The 7,500-nt window shown below is 30.5% G+C and overlaps 1 protein-coding gene across 9 annotated transcripts in view; it reads right to left on the reverse strand.

Moving 5' to 3' along the window:
- LOC124954354 (neuroligin-3-like) overlaps positions 1–7,500 on the reverse strand; it is a 172,305-nt gene that overhangs the window by 85,244 nt on the left and 79,561 nt on the right. For 7 of the 9 annotated variants that reach the window (XM_047507165.1, XM_047507163.1, XM_047507166.1 and 4 more), the window contains exon 2: positions 2,979–3,103. The exons of the other annotated variants lie outside the window; for them this stretch is intronic. The gene's annotated coding sequence lies outside the window, so the exon portion shown is untranslated. The remainder of the gene's footprint in view (positions 1–2,978; positions 3,104–7,500) is intronic. 9 annotated transcript variants of the gene reach the window in all.

The raw sequence follows: 7,500 nt of genomic DNA on the forward strand, positions 1-7,500 counted from the left end.
TTTTTAAATAGTTTCAAAGGGAAATAATATTTAATAAACGAAGACACATGGAGCCTCATATCTCTGTCTATTAATTTTAATATAATATTTATCGAACTGTTTATAGAAAATTAATAATAATTTATCGTATTTTTTAAAGAAAATTGAAATAAAATGAAATACAAGGAATACTTTATCTTCTCTCTCTCTCTCTCTCTCTCTCTCTCTCTCTCTCTCTCTCTCTCTCTCTCTCTCTCTCTCTCTCTCTCTCTCTCTCTCTTTACTTTCCATGAAACTTAATAGTCACGTATTCAATATTAATTATATAAACAATTTTCCGAAAATTTTTATGAAAATTAAAAATAACGAAAATGTAAGAAAAACTTCATCATTTCTCTCTCACTTTTGCTCTCTCTCTCTCTCTCTCTCTCTCTCTCTCCCTCTCTCTCTCTCTCTCTCTCTCTTTCTCTCTTTCTTCCTTTCTGTACTCCATATAACTAAACTTAATATTAATTTCCTTAACATATTACAAATTCTTGATAAAAAAAAAAAAAAAAAAAAAAAAAAAAAAAAAAAAAAAAAAGAGAGAGAGAAAGAAAAGAAAAATGAAAACAATTCGGTTACTTTATAAATTGAAAAGAATCAAACTTTCGGTTTAACAAACACGTTAACGTATTTAATATTAACCCATAGACAATATCTCGAAATTGTTAAAGAAAATTACAAACCGAAAAAAAAAAAAAAAAAAAAAAAAAAAGATTTCATTTTCTTCCTCTCCATCCACCCATCCATCTATCTATCTTTAGACTCTTTATAACAAACTTAATATTAACATATTTTAGCATATTACAAAATATTTCTCGATGCTCAAATCCTCTGCCCCACCACCACAATAAAAAAAAAAAAAAAAAAAGAAAAAAAGAAAGGAAAAAAAAAAAGGAAAGAAAACAGAAAAGAAAATAAGGATCAAAAAAACGAAACAATTCGAGTAATCTCTACTTCGTCGATTCGAGAGAATGAAACTTGTTTTGTTTTTTTCTTTTTTTCTTTTCTTTTTTCTTTGATTTACGAGTTTTAAAACATCGTTCCAAAAGAAACTCTACTGAGGTTGAGAGAATCATTGTTCAAGATTGGAGAAATGGAGTAAATATCTACGACATGTATTGTACATACATACATACCTACATTCATACGTACATACATACATACATACATACATACACATATACACATACATACTACAAGTATATATATATATATATTAAAATCGAAATGAGAAAGGATAGGTATATCTATCGTAAGAAAGAGGTTGCGTCTACGTTGTCGATCCTGTTAGTTGGAATTTGTGAAAGGAAAAGGATAGAGGGTGTTGGAGGAGAAGAAAGAGAAAGAGGAGGAGAAGAAGGAGAAGAAAGAGAAGGAGGAGAAGAAGAAGGAGAAAGAAATGGAGGAGGAGAAGAAGGATGATAAAGAAATGAAGGAGGAGGAGACGAAGGAGGAGAAAGAAATGGAGGAGGAGAAGAAGAAGAAGAAGAAGAAGAAGAAGGAAGAGGTAAGAAAAGAGGAGATCAAGGGAAAGGAGGAGGATGAGGTGAGAGGAGTGTTGGTGGAAGGTTCAACGCGAACAAGCCCTGCTCGTGAACTCGCTTTAAACTCGGTGCCAATGGGAATCCGATAAAGAGCCCAAGGCGAACGTTCCTTTCTCCATCGTATTACAAGCATCTTCCGAAGGAGCTTTTCCACGCTGAGCTTTTCCTCTATGCACGCGTGCTTCTATCTTACAATCTGAGATGCGACATCCTACGATATATATATATATATATATATATATATATATATATATGTGTGTGTATGTGTGCGTGTATGTGAATTTCTTTATTTTATTTTTTTCTAAAGAGGGAGAGAGAGAGAGAGAGAGAGAGAGGGGGGGGGGAGAAGGAGAAGAGAGTGATCGTGTACAATCTGAAGAAAGTCCGAAGCTCCAACATCTCGTTCGAGGAAACTTTGTAGCCTGCGGTTTAGTTTCAATAGTTCTTAACACGTTTTATTTGTTTTTTCTTTATTTCTTTTTTTGTTTCCTTTCTTTTTTTTTCTTCTTTCGTTTTTTTTTCCTCTTTGGTGTTTTTTTTTTTTTTTTTTTTTTTTTTTTTTTTATTTTTTTTTTCTTTCTATGGCGTAAGATTTTATCGCTGTTAAATAATTCTATTTTACGATTTAATGATAAACGTTGGGAGAGTTTATTTTGAAACATCCTATAATACTTATACACATACATACATATATACATATTTTTTTTGCATCTTTTTTTTTTTTTTTCTTCTAAAAAAGAAGAGAGAAAGAAAGATTGTGTAGAATTTAAAGAAAGTACGAAATTTCGAGATTTCGATCGAAAAATTTCCGAAGCTTGCGAAAGTCTTAACGTTTTAATCTTTTTTATTTTTCTTCTATTTTTTTTTTTATGGTAATATTTTATTATCATTAAGTTATTACGATTTAATGGTAAATGCTGAATGAGTTTATTGTGATATATATATATATGTGTGTGTGTGTGTGTGTGTGTGTGTGTGCAACGATCGTATGGATTTTTGGAAAATAATTTAAATATATTCCTTTTATGATAATTTGTTTGAAATTGATTAACATAAAATCGAATGATATAGATTTTGTAATAAATATCCATTAATATATGCGTCATTATAAATATTTAACGATCGTAAGATTTATTTTTTTGTTTTTTGTTCTTGTTTTTTTTTCCTTCCTCCTTTTTTTTCTCTTTTTTTTTTTCATTTAAGTACGATTTAAATTAATCCCTTTTTATTCGTCGATAATATTGATTAATATCCTATATATTAGTATAAATTTAACATTTAACATGTCAAATATCGTATGGATTTTGATTTTGATATAAATATATATAAAATTATTTTTATAAATTTTGTAAAAGTATATTACGAGCATAGTAATATAACAAAGATTATGTTAATATTCAAATGTCTCACCCTTCTCAAGATGATAGCTGTCTTCGGATTAATTAATCAACTCTCTCGAATCCTTTAAAGCCACCACACCGTTTAGCTTTCTTGCTTTTAGTAACACTTAAAAAATTCGATGACACAAACTCCCTCTGAAACATAATAATCAAAAAAAAAAATTAAGATACACGTACATTATTCCAATTTCGAAAATTAAATAAACATTCTTATCTCGTTAAATCATATATAATTATATCGAATTTTAATAGAAATCAATAAATCTATAAATTAATTTCTTTCATCTTACTTAAGTACAATACGTACGTTTCTTTCGACGAAAAACAAAAAGAAAGAAGAAGAAAAAAAGAGAACAAAAAATAATCAAAATCAAAATCAAATCAAATCAAATCAAAACAAAAAAAAAAAAAAAAAAAAAAAAAAAAAATAAAAAGAAAGAAAGGAGACAAATAAAAAATATAACGCGAAAGAAAGTTCTCTATTTGTTTTCCTTTCGTTATTATTTTTTTCTATAATCTTTTCTCCTTCAAATTACTTCAGAGGCGAAATAAATCCTCTAAGTAATCCACGGGACCTTTAAATCCGCGCTAAAGTTGAAATTACATTACTCGTTGTCTTCGTCCAATGAAAAAGTTGACTTTCGTTTAAGAGTAATGGCAGTTGGATACATAGGGTACGTGGTATAAGAAAGCAAACCACCGATGCGCGTATTTCTGCGAAAACTTTGTTAAACCAAGGCTGTATAAAATACTTGGCAAAAAAAAAAAAAAAAGTCGCAAGGAGTACGTGAGAGACAAAGAGAAAAAGAGAGAGAAAAAGAGAGAGAGAGAGAGAGAGAGAGAAGTACATAGTAGAAAATATACTTCATTTCCTATCTTCTGTATAATTGACTTTTACGAAGTGAAATCTTGTCCAGCAACTCTGAGGTCAGTGTTCTTTTCATTTTGAAAACGAAGACGATCTCTCTCTCTCTCTCTCTCTCTCTCTCTCTCTCTCTCTCTCTCTTTGTTTGCCTTTTTCTTTTTTTCTTTCTATAGGCATTACTCAAAGAGTTGGAAGAAGAAGAGTTGAATTATAAAGGGTGCCACGATAAAATTAAACTTTAATAAACTTTCTAAGAGATAACCGGCCGTATGAATAACGCAATAAGGAACTTATCTCTCTTTCTCTCTCTCTCTCTCTCTCTCTCTCTCTCTTTCTCTTTCTTGAAAGTAAATAAGTATATTTTACAGAGAGTAAATTTCTTCGGTATTATATAAAAACGGGAATACAAAAGATTAAGGAAAAAGAGAGAGGAGAGAGAGAGAGAGAGAGAGAGAGAGAGAGAGAGAAAGAAAGGACGGTGATAGGGTTCGTATAATTAACATTCGAGATCCTACGTTTCTTCCTTCCAATCCGTTATTCAAATTGCGAAGGACAACAAAGAGATTCACTATCTCTCTCTCTCTCTCTCTCTCTCTCTCTCTCTCTCTCTCTCTCTCTCTCTCTCTCTCTCTCTTTATCTCTCTGGTAGACTGGCTGGCTGCTTGGATGGTCGAAGGAATAGCCTTTTACTGGCTAGTAGAGAAAGAGGAGGACAGAGAAAGAGAGAGAGAGAGAGAGAGAGAGAGAGTCTAATACTACCAACGGAAGACGAGATCGAAAGGAAGATCAGCTTTTAAGCTCATCGTGAATTGACTCGGCTTAAACTTGTCCATACAGTAGGGGTCGGTTTCCTCTGAACTCCAATGATACTGCTTTCTTCGAAAATATTCGGCTCACTTATAGATCACTAGATCGTCATGATTTCATCCTTTTTCTTTTTATTTTTCTACACACACATATATATATATATATATATATTTTTTTTTGTTTATACATCGACTTTTACATACACACACAAATATATTTTTATACGTATCAATTGGCAATCCGATTAAGGAAGTAAACAGTCTTAAAAAAAAAAAAAAAAAAAAAAAAAAAAGAGAAAAAAAAGAAAAATAAAAAAAAAATAAAAAATAAAGGGAAAGAAAAAAAAGAAAATGAAAAAAATCGTACACTCGAATGCACTTTTTTCAATCATAAAGTTCTTCGATTGATGATAATAAACATTTTATGAGGGTAGAAAAAAAAGGTCACAAAAAAAAAAACTTTCGTTAAGAATTATTCGATATCTGTGAAATATTTCACGAGGTATAGGAGAGAGAATGAGAAAGAGAGAGAGAGAGAGAAAGAGAAAGAGGGGAGAAGGTCAATGGAAAAAAGAAAAAAAAAAAAAAAAGGAGTATTCTCTAAGGGTTGTTCCCACGTGTTCATGAATTCAATTCGACCTCGTAACCAACACAATCGTTTTTGTTGCACCCACGGGAAGTGGTGTACCTATGGCAATGATAATAAAGGAGGTCCTTGTGGAATATTTAAAATACGATTAAATCGACGTATAGGTAAGAAAGATCCTTGATATACTTTGACGATCTTACGAATCAAGATATTCTATTCTATTTTATATAATACATATATATATATATATATATATATATTACATAAGAATTCGCCTTTGTGTAATCAAGAAACGTTTTTGTGGCTTTTCGGTATTCTCTACAAGGATAATGATTTTTCATGAAATTACATAAAGCGAAGCATCGAAACTAAAATTATCGTGTATCTGTAATTAATAGTTCTCCCTCTTTGATAAATTTATTCGAGCGAAGAAATTAGTATCTTCGAAATATTAGAATTTCCTATTAAAAATCATATATATATATATATATATATATATATATATATATATTTTATGTTCTTTTTTTTTCTTCTTTTTTACGATCGATACGCAAACATTCGAAATATTTCTCATTAAAAGAATTCGTCTTTTTTTTTTTTTTTTTTTAATCGACACCCTATATGTGGATTCATTAATCGGCCTACGTTTGATTCATATGGAAAAAGAAAAAAAGAAATTTCTCTCTATCTAGTACGTTTCAATTTAGAATGCTCGATATATGATTCATTACTTAATGTATACCGTGTATATGAAGAAAAAACAATTCCTTCTCTCTCTCTCTCTCTCTCTCTCTCTCTCTTTCTCTCTCTCTTTCTTTCTCTCTTTCTCTCTCTTTTTTTTCTCGTGTTCGTTTCAAATTTTTACCACCCGATATATGTGAGTTGTCACTTAATAGACGCTTAATATATATGGCGATACTTTTCTCGTGGGCACTCGGTATATGAAAAAAAAAAAGAAAAAAAAAAGAAAAATAAGAAAAAGAAAAAAAAGAAAAATAATCTCGAATTTGCGATCAATTTGAACATCCGATATATGAAGCCGTATTCCTTTCGATAACATCACTCGGTATATATTTCTTACCAGACTGACCTATATAATATCCTGGAATAAATACTGACCTACATTAATTCTCGAAAAAAATGTCTACTCTCCGTTAAAGCTCTAAAAATAGGTTATAAACATAACCAACTGACTTATATACATATGACCTACATACATACATGCATACATATATATATATATATATATGTATATATATACACAATTTCTATAATACATATATAATTACTATATATATAATTTGACCTATATATATATATATATATATATATATATATATATATATTTCTTTTGGAAAGGAGGATATCCCTTCCCCTTCCCCCACCCTTAACCTCGGCTGGCAATGTCGACGACAGGTCAATGACCCCCCAAGTTTAAAAACGTTCGATCGATTTAATGATCTTTAAGAAGAACGTATATATTCAGAACGGAATGTCGTTGAGACTTGAAACAAGTATCGTTTTAATCGTCAGATTCTTAGCTAAACGATAACGTTGTCCGATGTAACATAAATTGTTTAAAATTTACGATAATGGTTATGTGTATACATAATAAAGAAATTAAGATGAAATATCGAAGAATAATTTGGCGACAATAGTTTGGCGAAGAATAGTCTAATGCGGCATACACAATACATACACGCACACACATACACACACATATATAATTATATATATATATTATATATAATATAAATGATAAATAAAAAATGTATAAATACTTTCATACATCTGTTATCACGATATATACAAAATCGATCATTTGAAAAAAAAAAGAATATATATATATATATATATTGTACATAGATATATAGTAAAATTTATATAAGATAATATAAGATTTAATATAAAAAAAGAAAACGTTTAAAGATTAAACGAGAGGGAACAAGTTAAATATCTGTAGACACAGTATAATAGGAGTTAAGAAAATGTTGCAAGCTACTCGTGGGATTAGTGACGTAGTCGTTACTACCTTAGGGCTTGACCCTCGTTAGAGGCATTAGAAGGGCACGTAGTGGAAGAGGAGTTCGGTCTGACGAGACGCCTTCTCATAGTACTCGAGTCACGTGCTCCGATGGATTTTGCATGTTTGACCTCAGGCTATGTCGAGGTACGTTTGAGATCGACAAGGCTGATTGTGATATGGATCGAGATCGGAAAGGGAAGACAAGGAGATAGAGAAAGAGATAGAGAGATAGACAGAGATAGATAG

This window comes from Vespa velutina, chromosome 15 (genome assembly GCF_912470025.1).
Source record: "Vespa velutina chromosome 15, iVesVel2.1, whole genome shotgun sequence".
In the NCBI taxonomy this organism is placed as follows: Eukaryota; Metazoa; Arthropoda; class Insecta; order Hymenoptera; family Vespidae; genus Vespa; species Vespa velutina.